The sequence below is a fragment of the Choloepus didactylus genome, chromosome 18 (genome assembly GCF_015220235.1).
Source record: "Choloepus didactylus isolate mChoDid1 chromosome 18, mChoDid1.pri, whole genome shotgun sequence".
In the NCBI taxonomy this organism is placed as follows: domain Eukaryota; kingdom Metazoa; phylum Chordata; class Mammalia; order Pilosa; family Megalonychidae; genus Choloepus; species Choloepus didactylus.
In genome coordinates, this window is record NC_051324.1 from 39,873,384 (window position 1) to 39,897,405 (window position 24,022).

At 39.9% G+C, this 24,022-nt stretch overlaps 1 protein-coding gene across 2 annotated transcripts in view; it reads right to left on the reverse strand.

The window, feature by feature from the left end:
• Positions 1–18,675, reverse strand: part of ANKFN1 (ankyrin repeat and fibronectin type III domain containing 1) — a 389,228-nt gene extending 370,553 nt beyond the window's left edge. For both annotated transcript variants that reach the window (XM_037809531.1, XM_037809529.1), the window contains exon 1: positions 18,595–18,675. The gene's annotated coding sequence lies outside the window, so the exon portion shown is untranslated. The remainder of the gene's footprint in view (positions 1–18,594) is intronic.
• Positions 18,676–24,022: the final 5,347 nt, after the last annotated feature.

The following is a 24,022-nucleotide window of genomic DNA, read 5'->3' on the forward strand; positions in this document are numbered from 1 at the left end:
GAGTGTCTCTTCAGTTTGTTCATTTCTAGCATATAGAAACATTACTGACTTATGTGCATTAATCTTGTATCCTGCTACTTTGCTAAATTTGTTTATTAGCTCTAGTAGCTGTATCATCGATATCTCAGGGTTTTCCAGATATAAGATCATATCATCTGCAAACAATGACAGTTTTACTTCTTCTTTTCCAATTTGGATGCCTTTTATTTCTTTGTCTTGCTGGATTGCCCTGGCTAGCATTTCCAGCACAATGTTGAATAACAGTGGTGACAGTGGGCATCCTTGTCTTGTTCCTGATCTTAGAGGGAAGGCTTTCAGTCTCTCACCATTGAGTACTATGATGGCTGTGGGTTTTTCATATATGCTCTTTATCATATTGAGGAAGTTTCCTTCTCCTACCTTTTGAAGTGTTTTTATCAAAAACGGATGTTGGATTTTGTCAAATGCTTTTTCAGAATCTATTGAGATGATCATTTGATTTTTCCCTTTTGAATTTTTAATGTGTTGTAATACATTGATTGATTTTCTTATGTTGAACCATCCTTGCATGCCTGGAATGAACCCCACTTGGTCATGGTGTATGATTTTTTTAATGTGTCTTTGGATTCGATTTGCAAGTATTTTGTTGAGGATATTTGCATCTGTATTCATTAGGGAGATTGGCCGGTAGTTTTCCTTTTTTGTAGCATCTTTGCCTGGTTTTGGTATTAGATTGATGTTAGCTTCATAAAATGAGTTAGGTAGTGTTCCATTTTCTTCAATGTTTTGAAAGAGTTTGAGTAAGATTGGTGTCAGTTCTTTCTGGAAAGTTTGGTAGAATTCCCCTGTGAAGCCATCTGGCCCTGGGCATTTATTTGTGGGAAGATTTTTGATGACTGATTGGATCTCTTTGCTTGTGATGGGTTGGCTGAGGTCTTCTGTTTCTTCTCTGGTCAGTCTAGGTTGTTCATATGTTTCCAGGAAATTGTCCATTTCCTCTACATTATCCAGTTTGTTGCCATACAGTTGTTCATAGTATCCTCTTATAATTTTTTTAATTCCTTCAGGATCTGCAGTTCTGTCACCTTTCTCATTCATTATTTTGTTTATATGGGTCTTCTCTCTTTTTGATTTTGTCAGTGTAGCTAGGGGCTTGTCAATCTTGTTGATCTTCTCGAAGAACCAACTTTTGGTGATATTTATCCTCTCTATTGTTTTTTTGTTCTCTATGTCATTTATTTCTGCTTTAATCCTTGTTATTTCTTTTCTTCTACTTGGTTTAGGATTGGTTTGCTGTTCATTTTCTAGCTTCTTCAGTTGATCCATTAGTTCTTTGATTTTGGCTCTTTCTTCCTTTTTAATCTATGCGTTTAGTGCTATAAATTTCCCCCTCAGCACTGCTTTTGCTGCATCCCATAGGTTTTGGTATGTTGTGTTCTCATTTTCATTCATCTCTATATATTTAGCAATTTCTCTTGCTATTTCTTCTTTAACCCACTGATTGTTTAGGAGTGTGTTGTTTAACCTCCAGGTATTTGTGAATTTTCTAAGTCTCTGATGGTTATTGACTTCTAATTGTATTCCATTGTGGTCAGAGAATGTGCTTTGAATAATTTCAATCTTTTTAAATTTACCGAGGCTTGTTTTATGTCCCAGCATATGATCTATTCTGGAGAAAGTTCCGTGAGCACTAGAAAAGTATGTGTATCCTGGTGATTTGGGATATAATGTTCTGTATATGTCTGTTAAATCTAATTCATTTATCAGATTGTTTAGGTTTTCAATTTCCTTATTGGTCCTCTGTCTGGTTGATCTATCTATAGGAGAGAGTGATGTGTTGAAGTCTCCCACAATTATTGTGGAAACATCAATTGCTTCCTTTAATTTTGCCAGTGTTTCTCTCATGTATTTTGTGGCACCTTGTTTGGGTGCATAGACATTTACGATTGTTATTTCTTCTTGTTGAATTACCCCTTTTATTAGTATGTAGTGGCCTTCTTTGTCTCTCAAAACATCCCTGCATTTAAAGTCTATTTTATCTGAGATTAATGTTGCTACATCTGCTTTCTTTCAGCTGTAGCTTGCATGAAATATTTTTTTCCATCCTTTCACTTTCAATTTCTTTGTGTCCCTGTGTCTAAGATGAGTCTCTTGTATGCAACATATTGATGGTTCATTTTTTTTGATCCATTCTGCGAATCTATATCTTTTAATTGGGGAGTTTAATCCATTTACATTCAATGTTATAACCGTGAAGGCATTTCTTGAATCAGCCATCTTATCCTTTGGTTTATGTTTGTCATGTATATTTTTCCCCTCTCTCTATTAATATCCTTTATTGTACCCATACCGAATCTCTTTAGGACTGAACCTTTCTCCAAGTCTCTCTGTCCTTTCTTTGTTTCTCTGTTTGTAGGGCTCCCTTCAGTATCTCCAGTAGAGCAGGTCTCTTGTTAGCAAATTCTCTCAGCATTTGTTTGTCTGTGAAAAATTTAAGCTCTCCCTCAAATTTGAAGGAGAGCTTTGCTGGATAAAGTATTCTTGGTTGGAAATTTTTCTCACTCAGAATTTTAAATATATCGTGCCACTGCCTTCTTGCCTCCATGGTGGCTGCTGAGTAGTCACTAGTTAGTCTTATGCTGTTTCCTTTGTATGTGGTGAATTGCTTTTCTCCTGCTGCTTTCAGAACTTGCTCCTTCTCTTCTGTGTTTGACAGTGTGATCAGAATATGTCTCGGAGTGGGTTTATTTGGATTTATTCTATTTGGGGTTCGCTGAGCATTTATGATTTGTGTATTTATGTTGTTTAGAAGATTTGGGAAGTTTTCCCCAACAATTTCTTTGAATACTCTTCCTAGACCTTTACCCTTTTCTCCCCCTTCTGGAACACCAATGAGTCTTATATTAGGACGTTTTATATTATCTATCATATCCCTGAGGTCCATTTCGATTTTTTCCATTTTTTTCCCCATTCTTTCTTTTATGCTTTTATTTTCCATTCTGTCATCTTCCAGGTCACTGATTTGTTGTTCAACTTCCTCTAGTCTTGTACTATGAGTGTCCAGAATCTTTTTAATTTGATCAACAGTTTCTTTAATTTCCATAAGATCATCTATTTTTTTATTTAGTCTTGCAATGTCTTCTTTATGCTCTTCTAGGGTCTTCTTGATATCCTTTGTATTCTGTACTATGGTCTCATTGTTCATCTTTAGTTCTTTGAGTAGCTGCTCTAGGTGCTGTGTCTCTTCTGACCTTTTGATTTGGGTGCTTGAGCTTGGGTTATCCATATCGTCTGGTTTTTTCATATGCTTTATAATTTTCTGTTGTTTTTGGCCTCTTGGAATTTGCTGAACTTGATAGGGTTCTTTTAAGATGTGTAGACCAATTGAAGTCCTTATCTCTAATTTATCAGATCTACAGCTTCGTGAAGTACACTTTCTCTAACTAACCAGCAGGTGGCGTCCACGAGCCACCTGTTCTCCACAAGCCACTTCTCCCCTGCTTTGCCTTTGTGGTTAGTGGGGGAGTGAGTCTTGTGGGGTCCAATTGGTGTACCAAGCTTGCGTGTGTAGTTGGTGTTGCCCACCCTGTATATGGGGCGTGTTACTGGGCAGTCAGGGAGTGGGGGTGGCTCTAACAATCAAATCTCCCTGGTGATCCTGGAGTTTTAAAGCTGCTGCAATAGTCTAATCCTTCAGTTCAGTCCTGCCACAGTTTGTCTCTGCCACTGACCCACAAGTCCTTGGTATTGGTGTATGGCTCCTGAGACTTGCAAGTGGGTCCCTCTTCCACGTCGTGCACCCCCTGGTCCTCTGTTGAGGGATGACTGTGCTATGTCACAGGTGAGTGCCATCCCCCCAGGGCGGTTCTGGGTTGCTGGGCTGTGTAGGGAGGCTCCCAGTCTGCTGAAATGATGGCTGAATGGGGCTTTGTTAATTCACACTGCTCCACCTTCCCAACTCTGGGACAATCAGCTGAGGTTGCAGGGAAGGCTAATGTCCACGCCCAGTTTTGTGGAGTGTGCCTGTTATTTGAAGCACTTCTGTCACACTGGGTTGTGTGGGGCAGCTCTGGGCTATGGGGCTGGCGATGGGCAGGAGTGTTTCCTGTCCACCAGGATGATGGCTGTGAGCGGACACCCCCCTTTTCTTGGGAAGTTGTGGTGTTTAGTTAATTTTCTCAGCCACTGGATTATTGCCTTTTGTCTCAGAGCTCTCTTAGTTCTGCTCTTGTCTTGACCTGCCCAAATTGCAAGTCTTTGAAGCTTTCTGTATTGGGCTTCTTAGAGTAATTGTTTTAGAAAAAGAAAAAAGGATTAAAAAAAAAAAAAAAAAGGACCCTCCTCAGAGATCTAATGGGTTATTGAAATGCTAAGAGACAAAGCAATTAGGGCCATTAAGGAAAGGTCCACAGGGCAGAGAGATCAGCTTTTCTTTGGGATTTGCATATGAGCCTGAGGGCCTGAGCTGTGCCCTTCCCCTTTCTATGTTCACCAGAACTCCAAAAATCCTCCGCTTTTATTTTGGAGTTTTTCGTGCTGTTTTTTTCTATGTCTGTCTCCTCTCTGCTGGGCTGGCTGCTCTCAGATTCTCTGGTGTCTGGTCTCAGTCTATCTATGGTTGGAGTTTGGATCAGTAGAATGAGTTTCCGATAAGGGCTGCCACTGCAGTTCTCCCTTCTCCTTCCCGGAGCTGACAACCCCTCCTCCCATGGGACTGAGCTTGGCAGGGAGGGGCGTGGGTCCCCTGGCTGCAAAAACTTACAGATTTTGCTGATCTCAGCAGTTCCACATTTTCATGAGTGTTGTATGAAGTATGCCCAAAGTCAGATTGCTCTGTGGTGTCCAGTCCACGCAGTTCCTGGCTTTCTACATACTTTCCTGGAGGAGTAACTAAAACATACAGCTCACCAGTCCGCCATCTTGCCCCGCCCTCCATAGCGGTTCTTATAGGTTCAAGGACTGGACAGGACTGACCATGCCAGGAAACACCTCTCATTAAATCCCGTAGACTTCCAGTGACTCGCACAGTGTCCTGTATACATGTGCACACACTCGCACACATAATGCTCCCCGGGCTTTCAGGAAAAGCCAAACTTGAATTTGTTAATCCATGAACAGCAAGCTCCCTCTCTTTATACCGAATTATTCCTAACTTCTTGCCTAATTCCCTTGGTTTTCAACCTAGCACACCTTGCAAGTTCACACTTTTAACTTTGCTTGCCACTCAGAGCACTGTTAACTATTAAACATGGGTGTCTTGATTCTCACTGGAAAAAGGCCCGTGTTCTCCGCTATAGTGAAAATCCTCCATGTCCTGTTGGGAAGCCCAGGAGAGGCTCCACTCTAACACATAAGAACACCGGTCCCCGAGTGTCCCCTTTCACTTTCTGCTCTGGCCTAACTGTGAAGAGATGGCCCGGCGGTGAAGAGCTCCCTGGCATACCACCACTTGTCCCCTCCCCAAACATCCTCAAATGAAATCCATTAAAAACCCATTTTCTAGAGTACCAGCCCTAATCCCCCTGAGGTGCTCAAGGTAAACTGTGCTACATTCCCCAAGTTCAATGATAGAAGCTACCACCACCAGAGCCCACACATACCATGCAAATAAAATGCTTAGTGCAGTGCCTGGCATGCAATAAGTACTCATAAATATTTGCTATTAATATTAGTCTCACTTTATACAAAGAGTTTACTCTCTGTCCTCCTTTTCTCATTTAAGAAGCGAACAGCTCAGACTTGGAACCGAGTTTTGGTGACCTCTGCCCAAATGGAAGCCAAGTGGTGCTTCATAATCCCTGAAAAAACAACAAGGTTACCTGTGGTGAACTCCAAACCACACACCCAAAGGAGCCAATTCCAATCAATGCTCAATGCCCATTAGTCCCTATCTGGCTTTCTATAGGAAATATGACCACTTTTTTTTTTTTTTTTTATTAAATTCAGTTTTATTGAAATACATTCACACACCATACACTCATCCATGGTATACAATCCACTGTCAATAGTATGATAACATAGTTATGCGTTCATCACCACAATCTATCTCTGAACATTTTCCTTACATCAGAAAGAACCAGAACAAGAATAAAAAATAAAAGTGAAAAAAGAACACCCAAATTTGACAGCATTTTTTTCCCATTACTCTGCTCTTTTTTTTTTTTTCTAATTAAATTCAGTTTTATTGAAATACATTCACACACCATACAATCATCCATGGTACACAATCCACTGCCCACAGTATGATAACATAGTTATGCTTTCATCACCACAATCTATCTCTGAACATTTTCCTTACATCAGAAAGAACCAGAACAAGAATAAAAAATAAAAGTGAAAAAAGAACACCCAAATCATCCCCCCATCCCACCTCATTTATCCTTTAGTTTTTATCCCCATTTTTCTACTCATCCATACACTAGATAAAGGGGGTGCGATCCACAAGGTCTTCACAATCACACTGTCACCCCTTGTAATCTACATTATTATATAATTGTCTTCAGGAGTCCAGACTGCTGGGTTGGAGTTTGGTAGTTTTAGTTTCAGGTATTTACTTCTAGCTATTCCAATACATTAAAACCTAAGAGGTGTTATCTATATAGTGCATAAGAATGTCCACCAGAGTGACCTCTCAACTCCATTTGAAATCTCTCAGCCACTGGAACTATTTTGTCTCATTTTGCATCCCCCTTTTGGTCAAGAATATACTCTCAGTCCCATGATGCCGGGTCCACATTCATCCCCAGGAGTCATATTCTGCATTGCCAGAGAGATTTACACCCCTGGGAGTCGGGTCCCACGTAGCGGGGAGGGCAGCGAGTTCACCTGTATGACCACTTTTTTTTTAGCAACTATAATTTGTGGATTAATCGGACTATTTGATTTTTTTTCTCTTTTTTTGTGCTGGCTGGAGAGCCTCCTTAGCACCTCCATTAGCATTCAGATAGGGAAGACAGAAGCAGTGGTAAGTTCCAATAATTTGAAACAGGAGGAAGGAGTAGAAGATGAACTAAGTTTTCTCCCTGGGACCCTGAACTTGAGATATGGATGGAGATGAGCAATTTATCCATTCACACATCAAATGTTTATTAACCCCCTGTTGGGTTCATAGCATCATTTGAATCGTTGTAGGGGGGAGAAGAAGCAGACTATGTTTGGGAGCAAAAACAAATATACATAGAAAAACCAATCCGCAGTTCACAATTATAAAGCAGATATCAGTCACAATTCCTCCCTGAGTTTCACAGATGGGGAAATTAGGCTGCAAAAAAAAATGACAGACTACGCTTTCAAGGGTCTTCTATGTCAACATTATTTTCTGTGTACAACTCCCATGTACACTGACCTTGTTGACACAATTCCAAAGACAGGATTCCCACTACCCCCATTTTTCAGATGGCTTCAATGGCTAAAAAATTATATTTATCTTATGTTATACTGAAATCTATCTCCTAGCAACTTCACGTGTTAGTATTTGTGCCAGTTTGAATGTATTATGTCCCCCCAAATGCCATTATCTTTGATTCAATCTTGTGTGTGCAGCTGTATTAGTGTTGATTAGATTGTAATTCTTTGAGTGTTTCCATGGAGATGTGCCCCAACCAACTGTGGATGATAACTCTGATTAGATAATTTCCATGGAGTTGTGGCCCGGCCCATTCAGCATGAGCCTTGATTGGTTTAGTGGCACACTAGATAAGCTCAGACAGAAGGAGTGAGCTTGCTACAGCCAAGAGGGACATTTTGAAGAATGCACAGAAGCTGAGAGAGTAGCTGCAGCTTACAGAGACGTTTTGGAGATGGCCTTTGAAGGCAGACTTTTGCTCCGGAGAAGCTAAGAGAGGACAAACTCCCCAAGAGCAGCTAAGAGTGACATTTTTGAGGAGCTGCAGCCTAGAGAGGAACATCCTGGGACAGTCATTTTGAAACCAGAACTCTGAAGCAGATGCCAGCCACATGCCTTTCCAGCTAGCAGAGGTTTTCCAGACGCCATTGACCATCCTCCAGTGAAGGTACCCATTGTTGCCACCTTATCTTGGACACTTTATGGCCTTAAGACTGTAACGTTGTAACCAAATAAAATCCCTTTATAAAAGCCAATCCATTTCTGGTGTTTTGCAAAAAGGTGGCATTAGCAAACTGGAACAGTATTACAACTGAAAGCTCACCGATTCTCAAAGATAAAACTCAAGATGGCCAATTCTCCTAGGGGTAGATTCTTCTAAGCCAATTTTTAGAAAGTCAATTTGTTAAATGGCCCGGCCTGATCTTCATCAGTAGGCACCAGTATGGCTCTGTCAGTTATCAAAGCACTTCTGTGCAGTGATGGAAAACCACTAACCCAGCCTACCTCCTCCAAAGTCTCAGCTACTACCCTAATATCCCAGTAGTTTTTTCAAGAACCTCCCTAAGCTTCCCACGATTTAGAAGCCAAACACTTAAGGCTTAGTACAGCAAGGAGTCCTCCAGGGCTCTATGCCAGCTCCACGGCCAATATCCCTTCTAATTGGTCATTGCTCATGGTGCATTAATTGCTAATATTCTCATATCACCTTGCAAATGGCCCCATTATTCCATGGATAAATGTAGATCTTTATTCAGATATTTATCCATCAATATCTGAAGACAACTGTCTAATGTACCAACCCTGAACACTTCCATTCTGAGATACCTCTTTTTTTCCTGGTACAGTCTCTCTGACTGTGTTCCATTTGACCACTATCCATCCGTTGGTTAAACATTCCTGGTGGAGGCTGAACTTCACAGAACAGAACCTATGTCCCTTCTTGATGAATACTATACCTCTAGCAATATAGTCAGAGATAATGTCCCCTTTAAGAGCCTTCTCAGATCTAAAATTCTAAGAAATCAAAGACAGGCAAACACAAGGCATTACATGACTAATGTCCAAGTCAGATTAAGACAGTGAGTTCTCTTAGCTCATAGGAGGACAGGTCATTAACAGCCAGGGTGATGATTTTCTGATGGATGATCAACTTGAGAATCTTGAAGAGGAGGAAAGGAGAGGAGGGAAATTATAGGTGGGTGGAATATCCTATAAGGTGACAGTGAGGGAAAAACTGATAGAACACATTATCTGGAATAAGGTTTTCCTAAAGGAAGTAGGGAGAGATTAAAAAGACGGAGTGGTAGGGTTGAGGGAGATTGAATGCCAGACAATGCAAGGTGTCTGGACACTATTTTGACAGTAATGTGGACCACAGAGATTTTTACCTGGGTAATGATATGGTCAAAGTGACATTCTGAGAAGATTAATCACTAAGTGCCATGAGGAAGAATCCAGAGGGACAGGGATGTAGGTTAAAATGTCAGGGGAATGGGAAAGAAAGGGGTAAATTCAAAAGGCTCTAAAAAGTTGGAATAAGTATGGATTTATGCCTAAATGGATAATAGTAGAGGGGGTGGTAGGATGGGGCAAAGGTGGCAGGAATAAAGAAGAGACTGTCATTTTGAGTGTATGAGGACTAGAAGAATAAGGGGTGTGCTGGCAGAGAGAGGACATTCCAGAAAGGGAGCCTTGTAAGTTAATATACAAACCTCCTAAATTCACGATGATAGTGCAAACCTCAGTTGAAGTGTCAAGAAGATAGAGCTATGAAACAAGTAGTACCTCCTAGGAAATTATCAGTGTAAATTATTCATTAGATCAATTCGCTTTCTGAGTTTTCTTATTTTAATTCTGGCCCAAGTTCTGTACTGACAGAGCTGGGGTAAACCAGGTGGGAGCATTTTCTTAGTAGGAGGATATTAAGGTTGAATTCAGATGGCAATGGCATAGCCCAAGATTGCCAAAGACCATTAAAATCATTCTAAAAGGAATCAAGGTCAACACTAGGAAGAAAATGCCATGAGTCAGGTGCAAAGGGTGATGAAAGGGTGGGAACAAGAGAATAGCAGAAAATTTGGCCTGTGGAAGAGCAGAACGGTGTGAGATGCAGAACTAGATCAAGTCAAACAGTCTAAGCTCAAGGCTTTGAATGGCAGGTTGATGCTGGGGAACTCCTTTTTATGGAATGATAATGACTAAATGACAAAAGTAGATGATTGAAAATATAGCTGAGTAATGCAATAGGGATGGTAAACCTGTGCTGAAAGAATGAATACATGTTGTTAAAGGAAGACTGCAGCATCATTTGAGAATTAGGCTTAGGGACAGGAAATCTAGTTAGCTATTTGCAGCTTAAATTAATGGATGCAACACTCCTGCTGCCAGTGAAAACATAAGAAAGAAGGATTTGACTAATACAAATCCCACAGCTGTGTGGGGTGAAATCATAAGTGCTACCATTTATTGAGAGCTGCTTATGTGCCAGGTGTGATGATAGTGCTTTTTGCGTGCTTTTTCTCATGGTTGCAACAATCCTGAAAAGTAAGATGAAGAAACCAAGGCTTAAAGCGATTAAATAACTTGATCTGTGACAGATCTAGGATGCAGTTCACGTTTTCTGCTACTCCATGCTTAGTACAACTTTCAACACTTGCTCAGTCTATACATATAGAGGTCAGTCAAAGTTAATAAAATATGGTTCAACTTGGAGCATAAACCATTGCTCTCATACATTTAAATAGGCTTCAGTTTTTTTCTATCAAAGACAAAATTTCTAGTTACTGCCCTTTTCTTGATTCTTTGCTACCAAACTTCTTAAAGAGTTGGACCCTTTCTACCTCTGTTCCATCATTGTCTACTGGCCTGATGTACTCCTCCCTCATCCCACCCCACCTTACCCTATGCTACCAAATAGCTCTCCGGAAGGTTACAAATGACTGCCAAGCCTGTCAATTCAAAGCACTTTCACCCTCCTTGACCTCTGAGTGACATTCAGAACTGTTGACAGCTCCCTTCCATGAAATGTACTTTTCTTCTGGCTTCAGGAACATCATAGGCTCTTGGTTTTCCTCTTGCCGGTTTATCTTTTTTTATCTGTCTTTAAAGGTCAAAGTTTCCCAAGTTTCAGTCCTAGATCATCTTCTCATGTCATTTTTTACTCTGCCCCTAGGCAATTCAGGCCCAATCTCTCACCATGTGACAATGATTCCCAAATTAATATATCTGGTTCTGACGTCTGTCTAAACTCCAGATTCATATAGCCAACTGCTTATTACTGATCTCATAGATCCCTGAGGATCAATAGGATGAAAACTGAAATCATTGTCTTCTGCCTGATCCCTTCCACCTCCCAAACCTTTATGTTCCTTATCTTACGAAATGGCACAAGTATCCTCTGTTTGCCAAGGGTTGAAACCTTTTCATGCATTACATTTCATATCAAGTTAATCAGCAAGTTGCTGTTTCTTTTCTCAAATATCTCTCAAATCAATAGATTATATGTTCTTTGATTAAAGAGACCAAATCTCTTTTGTTCATAGCAGTAAACTCAGCATATCATACAGTGCCTGCCAGAATGTAAATGCTCAAAAATATTTCAAGACAAAATAAGAAATAAATGATGCACTCTATTTGTTTCTAACCATTTCCATTACTGCTCCTCCAGTACAAACTATCGTTATTTCTCACCTGTGCTACCTAACTCAAGGGTTTCTGGGAGGATTAAATGTATGTTAATATACATAAACCACTTGACCAGGGTCTGGCACAATGTAAACCCTCAATAAACACTAGCTATCATCGTCATCAGCAGAAGTAGTAATAGTGGTATGAATACTGAGAAGGGACATAAGTAAATGTATTGTTACAGCTTCTAGGTCATAAATGATCTATTTTAATGTATGAATGAGGTGTCTGCATGCAAATCAGATATTACAAAAATGTATTCAAAAGGACAATGTAGAAAATATGAAACTCTTAGATACTTCTGGAAGGAAGGTAAAATGGTATCTCTGCTTTGGAAAACAATCTGGTAGTTCCTCAAAGGTTGAACAGAGTTAATATAATAACCAGGAATTCTACTCCTAGGTATGTGTCCAAGAGAAATGAAAACATATGGCCATGAAAAAAACTGTACACAAATGTTTGCAGCAGTATTACACATAATAGCCAAAAAGTGGAAACAATCCAAATGTCCATCAGTTGATGAACGGATAAATGATGTGGCATATCCATACAATGAATATTATTTAACAATGAAAAGAAATGAAGTACTGGATTATGCAACATGAATGAACCTTGAAGAGTATGCTAAGTGAAAGAAAGCCAGGAACAACAGACCATATATTGTATGATTCCATTTATGTGAAATGTCCAGGATAGGCAAATATGGAGAGACAGAAAGTAGATTAGTAGTTGCTGGAGGTTGGGGGGTTTGGGAGAAATAGGGAGTGACTGCTAATGGGTATGGAATTTTGGTGGAGGGTGGGGGTAGGTGATGAAAATGTTCTAAAATTAATTGTGGTGATGGTTACATAAATTTTTGAATATACTAAAAACCATTAAATAGTACACTTTAAGTGGGTGAATTGTATGGCATGTAAAATATATTGCAAAAAAAAAAAAGATATAAAAGGGAAAAGTCTGAGAAAATTGCTTTACTAGGACACCGTTTGTACTGGGGCTAGTGCTTTACCAGGTCCCATGTTGGCTATCTCCTGTGTGGTTGCTGGATCAGAGAGAACAGAAATCCTTCTGACTGTAGTAAAAATAAATCACCATTTGATATCTTCTCTGGACAAAATTCTTACTCTGCAAAAATTTCTCTACAAGATAACTAGATTTCACAAACTCCTTGGGTAGTATTTCTGTGGCCTTCCCAAATTTGAAGGCAACAAGGTCATGTTTTTAAGAATATGGTAGTTTTTGATGACTTCTTTAGCCCATGATCTATCTCCTTCTCTCTCTTCCATTAGGTAAGAATAGTCCCATAATCCTGAAATAAAATCAGGCATCCTTTTTGGTGTTACTAAAGGAAAATCAATCACTCCATTCCCTGTGACGACATTCATCCATTTAAAATTCAACAAGTAGTCTTTGAGAGCATGCCATGTACAAGGCCCTATTCAAGGCCCTGGGATATGGTGGTGAATTTAGACAGACAAAATTCCCTTCCTCATGGAGTTTACATTCTATAACAATAAACAAATCACAAGTATTTAATATAATGTCATTGAATGACAAATGCTATGGAGAAAGAGAAGAAAAGTAAGGTAAGGTGATATTTAGACAGGGTGGTCAAGATAGGTCATCTGAGGAGGTGAAAATTTTTTTAACTTTCAATTGAAGTGAATATGCACGCAGACATGGGAAGATGTTATAAATATGCAGTTTAGTGAATTTTTCACAGAGTTAGCACACTTGGGTAACAAGCATCCAAATCAAAAATCAGAATATGACCAGTATCTTAAATACCCACTGGGCCCCCTCCAGTCACTGCCCACCCCACCCCCAAATGATAACCATAACCTCTATCATAAGAAGATAATATTTTAACTTAATACCATCTATTAACTTGCCTTTCATGTATCTATATATTCTACCAGGTTGTAAATCCCTTGAGTACAAAATGTGTGTCTTGTTCATATTAATCCAATAAGCCTTAACCAAAGACTTATTAAGGGCTAGGTACCAAATACCACAAACAATAAAACACTATTCCTGAATTCAAGAAACCCGTAGTCTAGTGTTCAAAACAAATATGTATGAGAACAAGTGGACTGCCAAAAGTGAGTTGGTCAGTTCTCCCAGGGGAGGTGTTAGGGAAATATAAAGCAAAGCTTCAGGGAACAGGTGAAGTCTGAACTGAGTTTTGGAAGATTTCCATACTCCATATTGACCAACACGGTGTTCTCTGTACAAAGTAGTTAGTGCAAATATATTTGAGAAATTGAACTTCCAACCTTAGCCTCACAAAACGCAACGGGAAGGTTGGTGGAGAGGTGGAAGAGATGCAGTACTCAAGGGCTCCTGACACAGGGCTTGCCATTCCCTCGCAGGCCCAGGAGCCCAGCACTGCCCCATGGGTTTAGGGTGACTAAGGAACCCAAGACCCTGCTTACTCAAACTAAGCAAATTTATATTTCCTAGGACTTCTAGTCCCAGTGATAATTTAGTATTTCAAGAATTATCCTTCCTTCCTGTATGTTGGAGCATTTACTTCTAGATAGAGTATCTTTTAATTTTAACCCCATGTCGTTTCACTATCAGACAGGTCAAACCAAAAGATGAGTGTATGTGACTTGGGGAGAAAGGAGACTTCAGATGCTATTTTTTATTATTTTTCAATCCAATTTTATTATAAAATTATATAAGAAATAAGTCCTTCAAACTCAATTGTCTTCTCAGTGGTTACCACTGTTTTGTTTGGTGTGCATCTTTCAATTCACATATATGGACTGTTAAAAATATATACTTTTGTTCTGTGAGAGTAGGCACTTTACATAATTGGTATGTTTTGTATGTGTTCTGCAACTTGGTTTTTCATGCTTTGGTTTAAAGAACTTATGGAACTGCGTCACCCACTTTAACTTCTATTTACTATTTCTGTTTTATGGATCATGTGCTCAAGTCCCTGCAATTGCTCATTACTTTTCTTTCCCAGAGCACTTTGTACAGACAGGCTAGTTACTCTCTAGGATAATAAAAAGAAGAACAATTGCCTAGCAAAAGGGCATAACATTTTAACTTTTGATAGTGCGTTATTGGTTTTCTATTGACACTACAACAAACTACCACAAACTTGGTGGCTTAAACAACAGAAAGTTATCATCTGTTAAAAGTCTGACACGAGTCTCACTAGGCTAAAATCAAAGTGACGGCAAGGCTGTGTTCTTTTCCCTAACTCTGGGAGAGAATCTATTTCCTTGCATTTTCCAGCTTCTGGAGGCTGCCTGCATTCCTTGGCTCATTGAATATCGTGATATCTTCAGAGTCAATAATGCAGATTGGCTCCTTCTCACATCACTTTGACCTTGCTTACGTCCTTATATCTCCTTTTCTAACTGACTATTCTGCCTCCCTCTTCCACTTTTAAGGACCCTTGAGATTACATTGGTTCCACCTGGATAATCCAGACTAATCTCCCTATTTTAATAAGGTCAGTTAACAGCAATCTTAATTCCTTCTGCAACCTTAATTCCTTTTGCAATGTAGTCTAAATGGTCCCCTGTTGTGGGGATTAGGACATGGACATTTTGGGGAACCATTATTCTGCCAAGAACTATTCAAATTGCCTTCCAAAATGTGTGCATTAATCTACCACCTCCTGCACAGCCACACATGAGAGTACCAATTTCCTTACTCTCTTACCAGTGCTTGGTGTTATCATGCTTTTAAATTTCTGCCAATCTAATGGATGAAAAATGAACCATGTCTGGCCCATAATAGGGACTCAAAAATTCTTTTTGACTGAAATAAATGAACAAATGTTGTTTAAACTTGCATTTCCTCAATTATTAGCAAAGTTGGGCATCTTTTCACAAGGTTATTGGCCATTTATACTTCCTCTTCTATGAATTACCTGGTCTTCACTTTGGCCCATTTTTCTTTTCAGATGTCATTTCCTTATTAAAAAGTGCAAGAGTTCTTAATTTGGTTATTTTTCAAAAAACCATAATCCAATATCAGAGACAAGAAATAAAGAACTCTTTTTGCAGACTCTTGCCTCCTTATATTTTTCCCTGGTCAACTAACAGGTGGAGAATAATGTCAAAAATATGAATATGTAGGAAACAATGGTCTTACAAGTCAGAGACGCAGGGTCCCAGGCTTGGCTATGTCACTTGGCCAGCTGTGTGATCCTAGGAAAAGTCATTCTCTCTGGGTCTCAGTTTCTCATCCATACAACGAGATTCTTGTACTTCACTGCTTTTAAGATCCCTTTCTGTTCTGATATCCAAATAGACTATAATTAATAATTTCTCTCTGGTTAACTGGATCCTATTCTATAAAGGTTCAATGAGTCTCCCTCCTGCGTCTCTCACAGGCATGTAGCTATCTGACATGCTCAGGTGTTACTTAGTCACTATGCAGAGACTGCCTGGCTTTCCTTGTGAGTATATGACTATCTCTAACTTATAACAATAGTCATAACAACTCTCGTCATTACCATTATTTTGGCTAAGATTTATAGAGTCCGATATTTGTTTGCCAGGCGCTGTCCCAAAGATCAGATGTGAACTGTCTCATTTTATCTTCACAACAATCATATGAGAAAGTCAACATCAGAGTCCCCATTTTACAGACAAGAGTGTTGAGACATAAGTAGGTTTTGTAACTTGTCCAAGGTTCCATGGTGCATGTCTAGGAATGCAACGGAAGCTTGTGAAGCCTGGATCCACCAGTTTGTTTTCTACACAGTATGTGACAAGCTAAATAGAGCCCTTTCTGTGTTTTTGTCTTGCTTTCTTTTAACATCATCAGCACTGCCTCATTAAAGAAGCTGACCTGGGGCTCCTTTCCATTGTGCAGAGCCCCTGTTATATGCAATTCTAAGCTTCCAGGTGACCTCATTTTCTTTTATTTTGTGTTAGGCATAGTTCTCAATCACTGTATTTGGTTTAGACTGAAGATTCATTATGCAAAACACCTAAAGATAAGGCTGGATCCACCTCACTCCCAACCAAGGAAATGCAAATGAAGTCCCCCATGGCATGTAATTTTTTGCCTCTCAGATTGGCTAAAATGAAAATGATGGATAATATCCAATGGTGGTGAAGGTGTGGGGAAACGGTCACCATTGGCGGCACTATAAACTAGCACAGCACTTTTGGAGGTCTGTGTGACAGTATCTTTCAAAGTTTAAATTGTACATCTAGTTTAGCACAGTGAGTTTCTCTTTAGGGAATTTATCTTACAAAAATGGTCACACATATGCATAAAGATTATAAATGCATATATATAGATTATATACACACATACACATATGTGCATATGTGTGTGTACATCTTCATAAGAAATGGAGACAATGTATACTTCAGCAATGGGAGAAATGTGAAGTAAAATATGATAATCTACAGAATGGAATATTATGCAATAGTTTAAAAGAATTAGGTCTATCTATACATATTGGCATGGAAAGATCTCCAAGACATATATATTCTTAAATGAAAGAGCTAGCTAAAGATCAAATTATATAGTGTGATTCTATTTACAAGTTTAAAATAATCCAACATTGCTGTGTTTATTTATTTTTAAGTATAATCTCTGTGTATACTGATGTATATTTTAAGAAAAGAGTTATCTGTGGGATACATACCAGTTCATGTCGGTTATTTCTGGAATGGGAAGGGAATGAATTCAACCCAGTATGTGGGTTGAAAAGAGAATTCCACTTTTTACTCTACATACATCTGTTCTGCCTGGCTATTTTTCAATCAAGTAGCTAAAAAATAAAAATGAGAGAAAAAGAAAAGACCAGAAGCTGGGGAATATTGATTTTAGTGGCAACCAGACTAGCTTCTCACATTAATGACTCCTAAAAACAGTAAATCAGATTAAAGTAGCAACCATAGCTAAACTTCTGTGTCTTCCCATTCTGGAGGGATACCATTCTTTTTAAGTCAGCTCCCTCAGGAATGACCTTACAATGATTTTTAGCCCATGAACAAACTCTAGAATTATAAAATGAATGACTTTTCCTGGATTGGTAAAAACGACTTCTTGCTGTAATAAAAGACACCAGCCTCACTTGCAATAGCGATTGCCCTAAAATGTATATATATTTATCACTATATATATTATCACTATTTATCAAGGTTCATTATTTTGCATGAACGAACTTAATTTATGAAGCAAAGATTTCATCCGTAGTTAGCTACTTGGTTTTGCCACGCACTTAGTCATGGCAAAACCCTTGACTCAGACTATAGATTCTCTCTCAGATTAGCATTTTTATCTTTGGTTCCATGTGCTGTGCCGCTGAAGCAACAACTATTTTGCTCATACTGATCTCAAGTGCCCTTCTGATTTAATGGAATAACTCAATGAGTTCTGCCACCAGGGCTTTGCTGTGTTTCAAGCGTATCACCACACCCGAAGCAGAGCCCAAAGGTTTGTCTTCGTTTGTTAGCGGTGGCTGATTCTCCGTTTTCTCTTGATCTATTTTTGTTTGCTTGTCTGTTTTGTTTTTCCTCCCATATACATTTGCATCATGGGATTTGTTCCTAATAATCCATCTTTTCTACACCTCTCTCTCTCTCGATCTTTTTTTTTTACCATTTACAAGAGGTTTTGGCTTGAATATTTACTTGTATTACTTTTAGGTATGTCATGCATGGCTCAGCAAAAATTAATATGCTGATATTTCAAAGAGGGAAAGAGAGTCCCAGACACACAAGGAAAAGCAGGAAGTCTGTGAGTTGTGACCGAGTGGTATTCGAGCGGGTCCAAAGGATCAATGTCTGCGAGAGATGCAGGTGGGAAACTCATCGATTCTTGGTAGACCAGGGTCCAGTTAACTAGCAGGAAAGTGATTAACTACCCCTCGCTGAGAGATGGAGTCCAGAGTGTAGGGTGGGAATGGGAGACAAGCCAGTGGGGGAGAGATTTGGATTCCCTCCAGGTCTGAACCAGGAAGAAAGTGGGTACCCATTCAGGTTCAAGAGGCCAGTGGCCAGGCAGCCAGGAGCAGGGCAGGTGGTTCCAGATGAACGAGACCCCCCCAACAAGAGCTAACCCTGAATCTCAAAGAAAGAGGGCAGACTTACCACCAGCAGCTCGGAGGCGGCCAGTCAGTGCTCCAAGGCCTCTCTCTAGGCTATTCCTGGAGGCTCCGGCTTGAGGCAGCCCAGCTCTGTTTAGAAACTCCTCACCATGGTTCCCAGTCAGGACCTGGGAGCTCTGCGCTTGCTCTGCAAATACGGCTGCGGCGGTGGCAGGCTGGGGTGAGGCTCTCAGGCTGTGTGTGTGCAAGTGGCATACCTTCTGCTAGGAGTGTCCTGACAAGGAGGGGAGAAATCAGACTCTTTAGGTGGGGATTTTTTTTCCCCTTTCCCTTCCTGCAGAGTGTGTTGGAGACAATACTTTTTTGGCTGCAGCATGATATAAAGGAAAGAGGCCAGAGCAGGTCTCAACAGACCCAGATTTCAGTAGTGGCCTTCTTTCATTCATTCATTCACTCATTCTTCAACAAATATTTATTGAGTACCTACTATGAACCGAGCATTAGGCCCCGAGACAATAAAGTGTGCATCAGAGAGAAAGTTACGATGGAATTTGCAACCCAGCAGGGGAGATAGACATTCACTCAAATAATTCCACAAGTAACTATATAACCACAAACTGCGATAAGTGTGATGAAGGAAGGACCTTAGGGCTATAAGCATTTATTAGAGTCGGGGCAGGGATGGGGAGGTGCATAGTCTGAGAAGTCATAAAGCTTCCCTGCAAGCGAGGAAACTAATAAGAATTAACTATATGAATGGAACAGGGAGGGAAGCATTCTAGACAGAAGGAATAGCACATGCAAGTAGCCTGGGTCAGGAAAGTCTCCACTGCTTAGCGCATGAGAGTAAGAAGAAAACTAGCTCACTCTGAGGCTGGAGCACTAGGCAAGGGTGAGAACAAATAAGGCCCTTTAGACCATTTTACATATTTGGATTTTTAATCTGAAGAGCAATTTGATACATGGCAATGGGTTTTTCTGAGAGCCCTAGGGGGAACCACTTCATCTCTCTCAACCTCTGCTTCCTTCATTCTTTCAAAAATTTACTGAGCCAGGATTTACTGCAGTTCTATGGAGTACACAGCATGGCTGTTCTCTCATTTGGGTTGGTAGGTAGGACATGGAAGAAGGGTAGAAAGAGCAAGGAATTTGGGGGTCAGACAGCCATGGATACAAACCCTAGTTCTGCCACTTATTGACTGTGTGTGACCACGGACAAGACACTCAACTTCTCTGGATTTCTCCATCCTTGTTTATAACAAACTACCCCATAAGAAATAAATGAGATGCTGAGTGTGCAGTGTTCCATCTTAATAGATGTTATTTTCTCTTAATTTTTATTAACAGATTATATTTGCACAATTTATGGTTGACCACACATTTTCTATGTATCTTTTCTTATTTAATACAAGAATCTGATAGGGCAGGATGAACAGAGGCAAAAGAACATCAACAAACTGCCTCCGTTCACACAGCTCATGATATGTGCCATTTTCAGGACTTTCTGATGGCAAGGCAATGCTCTTTATGTTTTACCAGAGTAGGCATGACTCCTACCCCAAGAAAACTCTTGGTATAATTAGTAAGACAAAGGAAGCACAAGTGAAATAATACTTACAAGAATACAACTAATAAGGAAGTTATATACAAATACACACGAGATAAATTAATTGCAAGCACAGATCTCAGAGTCAGAAGGCACATGCGGGGTCACTTATTGGTCCAGCCCCTTGCCTTCAAGCAGGTTAGATGTCATCAATCCATCGTCAAATGATGGCACTTGGACTCTGGCAGTTTACACGGTTTGTCAGAGGTTACCCTCCTATTAAGTGGTCCATAATCGTGACACATCTCCCTCGAGCTACAAATACTGAGGTAAGAGCTGGGGCTATAACAGAGCGAGAACACCTGAATTCAAGTTTTAACCCCATCTGTTTGTCTAGACTTTAAGAAAATCCCTTAACATCTCTGAGATCCAGTTTCCTTGCCTCTAAAACAGGGATAAAATACCCATGTCTTAAGATAGTTGTGAGTTCAAATGATGTAAAAGTGCTTTGGAAAATGTAAAAAAAAAATATTCAAATGTGAGTTGTAACTGTTCATATTGTTTTCTTTTCAATGAAAAGTCACCCAGGAATTTTTTTTCAATAGGAGGAAATTTCTGTTGGTCAACAATATTGCTACAAGAGCACTCCTTGCTAAGAAGTACCCCAAACCGACCAACCTCTATGGCCCTTTAGATAAAGGAAAATGCAAGCAATTGAGGTGAAAATTATGTATTCTATAAAGGGGCTGTTGGTGCAGCCATTTTAACTTATAACTCTTCATTCTCCTTAGGGTTCCTGCCCTGCATTTGTTCTAAATAGTAATATTCTCCAAGTAAGGAGCCCTTCTTCTTAGCCAGGCACAATGCTGAGTACTTTACATGCATTATTTAATTTAATCTTCTCAACAAACCTAGATGGTTGTTTACTCATAAATATTCCAATTCTCTCCCTTCCTGGTTTATGATAGGATTACACTGCCCATATCTTTGAAGTTAGGTATGATCATGTGTCTAGCTTTAGCCAATTAAATGTAGAGGTAGTATGTATGTTATTTTCATGTAGAAAGACTTAATTCTCTGTGTCCAGCCTTTCTGTTTTCTCCTGTTCTGATTATGGAAATGTGTATTTAGATCAGTGATTTTTAACCAGGGGTGATTTTTCCTCCAGAGGACATCTGGAAGCATCTGGAGACATTTTTGATTGCTACACCGGGGGAGAGGCTGCTACTGTTATCTAGTGGGTAGAGGCCAGGGATGTTACTACACATCCTACAAAGCAGATGATGCCCCCCTACCACCACCACAAAGAATTACCTTGCCGCAAATGTCAATTGTGCCAACGTGGACAAACTCTGGTCTAGATGTAGGTTCCATCAGCCTGTGTTCTTGAGTGACAGTGATGGGCAGATCCCCCTCTGTGGGCCTGCTTTAGACATGAGCTTGAGCGAAAGACCAACATTGCAATGAGCCACTAATAAATGTGAGATGTTTGTTTACTTCAGCATAAGCTTATCCATCCTGACTAATACACTCATAGATACAAAGATTAATCCCATGTCATAATCAGGAATCTGAGGCTCAGAGATGCCAGATAAGTTGCCCAAAGCCACACAGCAAGGTAGAGCTAGGACTTTTACTCAGACTGTCTAGACTCCAAATCCTATATATTAACTAATCTATTAATGATTAACAAAATGCTAGTCATTAAGAATCCTGCTGACAAACCCCAGGGAGAATGGCCCTAACCAAGAGTCACTGAACCACTCCCAAGGAAAGAAGGTGGCTTCAAAATTGCTCATATTTTTTCTGACAGATGTTTGTTGAGGGAATTCCAAAAGATGTTGAGAAACAAGTTTAGCTGATAAAACAAGATGATATCTCAAAATTTTAATCTTTTGCTTTTGTCCCTCATACTTCCTTGTACATACATGAACTTCTCCCTTGTCCTATTTCTAGAACATTGGAGTCATCCCCATTACTGCTAGGACGGTTAGTATTAAGAGGCCACGCCTGCAGTGCATGGACTGTAGTCCGGGCTGTGTTACGCTGGTTAAGATTTTTAACCTCTCTGTGTCATGGTTTCGTCATATGCAAATTAGATGTGGTAGTTATAGTACTATTTTCATAGGGTTGTCAGTGGATTTAATGATCTGATCTTGACAGTGGCTGGCACATATTAAGCATGATATAAGCATTTATTAAATAAATGAAGTTTTGATGAAGGAATGGAATGGGAAGAGTTCATATTCACCTCTTGACTTCCAAAGTAGATACCTGAAGTCCACATTAGAACCTGGTTTAAAAGTCCCCATTTTTTTTTTAATTTTTTGCTAAAGCTGGATTTCTGGAGCGAGAAGGAAGGGCCTTTAGGAATCAAAAAGAGTTGCTCTGAACATAGCATAGAACGATAGATTGGAAAGAAGCAGAGGAAAGTCCAGACTTCACTACCCACCTACCCCTTTCCAAAGTGAAATGCAGATCACCTGGGCCAGGATAGGGTGTGTGGTATCCATGACTTGTGACTTAGGGGAGATTGGGGGATGGGGCTGAGACAGAACTGAGCCTGAGGAACAGGGTGAGAGATGAACAGTTAACCTATAGCACTGTTCATTAGCCAGTGATAGGAAGATGCCTGGGAGCTGAGATCTGTCTAGAGACCACTGCGCACACCGCAGTGCACACTGCACTTCACCCCACCTGGGCAGACACCATTAACAGCTGCCTGCACGTCCCTTCAGAGTCACTCAGAAGAAAGGATGCCCCAGGTTTCCCTCACACTTCTCTGAGCTCCATGTGGACACCCTTCTTCACAATTGTCCAGGATAAACATCCTAAAACAGAAGGTTCTGCCCTTGATGCCAGCTGGGCAGTAGTGGTCTGAAGAGAAAAGTCCTTAACATCAGCTCTTGGGTAGTACCAGTGCTAAACCAAAACTTCATTTTTTCCTCTAAACTGACCCACGGCAAAGAGGGACTACTAGCTTGGAAAAAACACTTGGTGATGTGTTTTATTAGTAATTTTTTATTTCTGCTCTCTGGATCCCAGTGTTATAATTAGAGGTTTGATAACTGCTTCCTCTTGTAGAACACATTATTCAATACTTCATTTCACACTTCTGGAATTCAGAGAGCATATCATTCTCTTTCCTCTAATCTCCTACAACCCAGATCTTATTATAGAAAATACTCTATGAATTCTGTTGAATAAATGATCTTGTTGAGGTTAGCTAGTCTTTTTTTTTCTTTAATTAATTAAACAAATATTTACTGACCACCTTCTATGTATCAGACACTGTATCTGCTCTGGTAATATAAGCATAAATAAGAATAACTTGAGCAACTCACAAAGCCTTAAATAAGAAGGGAAAATTGCTAGCTGTAACTGCAGTAAACGGAAATCATCATTCTACTGAACTTTGAGTTTGGACATGCTTCTTTGGGAGTAGGAACTGGGCTCTACTAGATGGCATAGATGGCATATATATGGAGAACATTTTTCATAGCCTAGGGGTAATTTGGGAGGGGGGGGGATGAATAAGGGAGAAGAAAGAGGACCCAGAGATGAACAAAGACAAGTACAGCATGACTTCCCTATGACCCTCAATACCCTAAGCTCACGAAAGCTTGGTGTGTGTGTGTGTGTGTGTGTGTGTGTGTGTGTGTGTAAAGAAAAGAAATGTTCATGTCCAGATCATCCCAGAACAAAACAGATAGCATGAAGATGAAGGAATCCAAAGGTCCAGAAAACTATAAGTTCCAGGAATTAGCACAAATATTGAGGTAAGACTTGGCTTTTCCCAAAGCATTGAGATGATGTGACAACTTGAGACAATATGACCTAGAGACAGTATGATCAGTTTGGGCTGGAGAAGCAATAATTGCCATGTAAGACAATTCAGTATCATAAGTGGGTTCTGGGTGGGGCT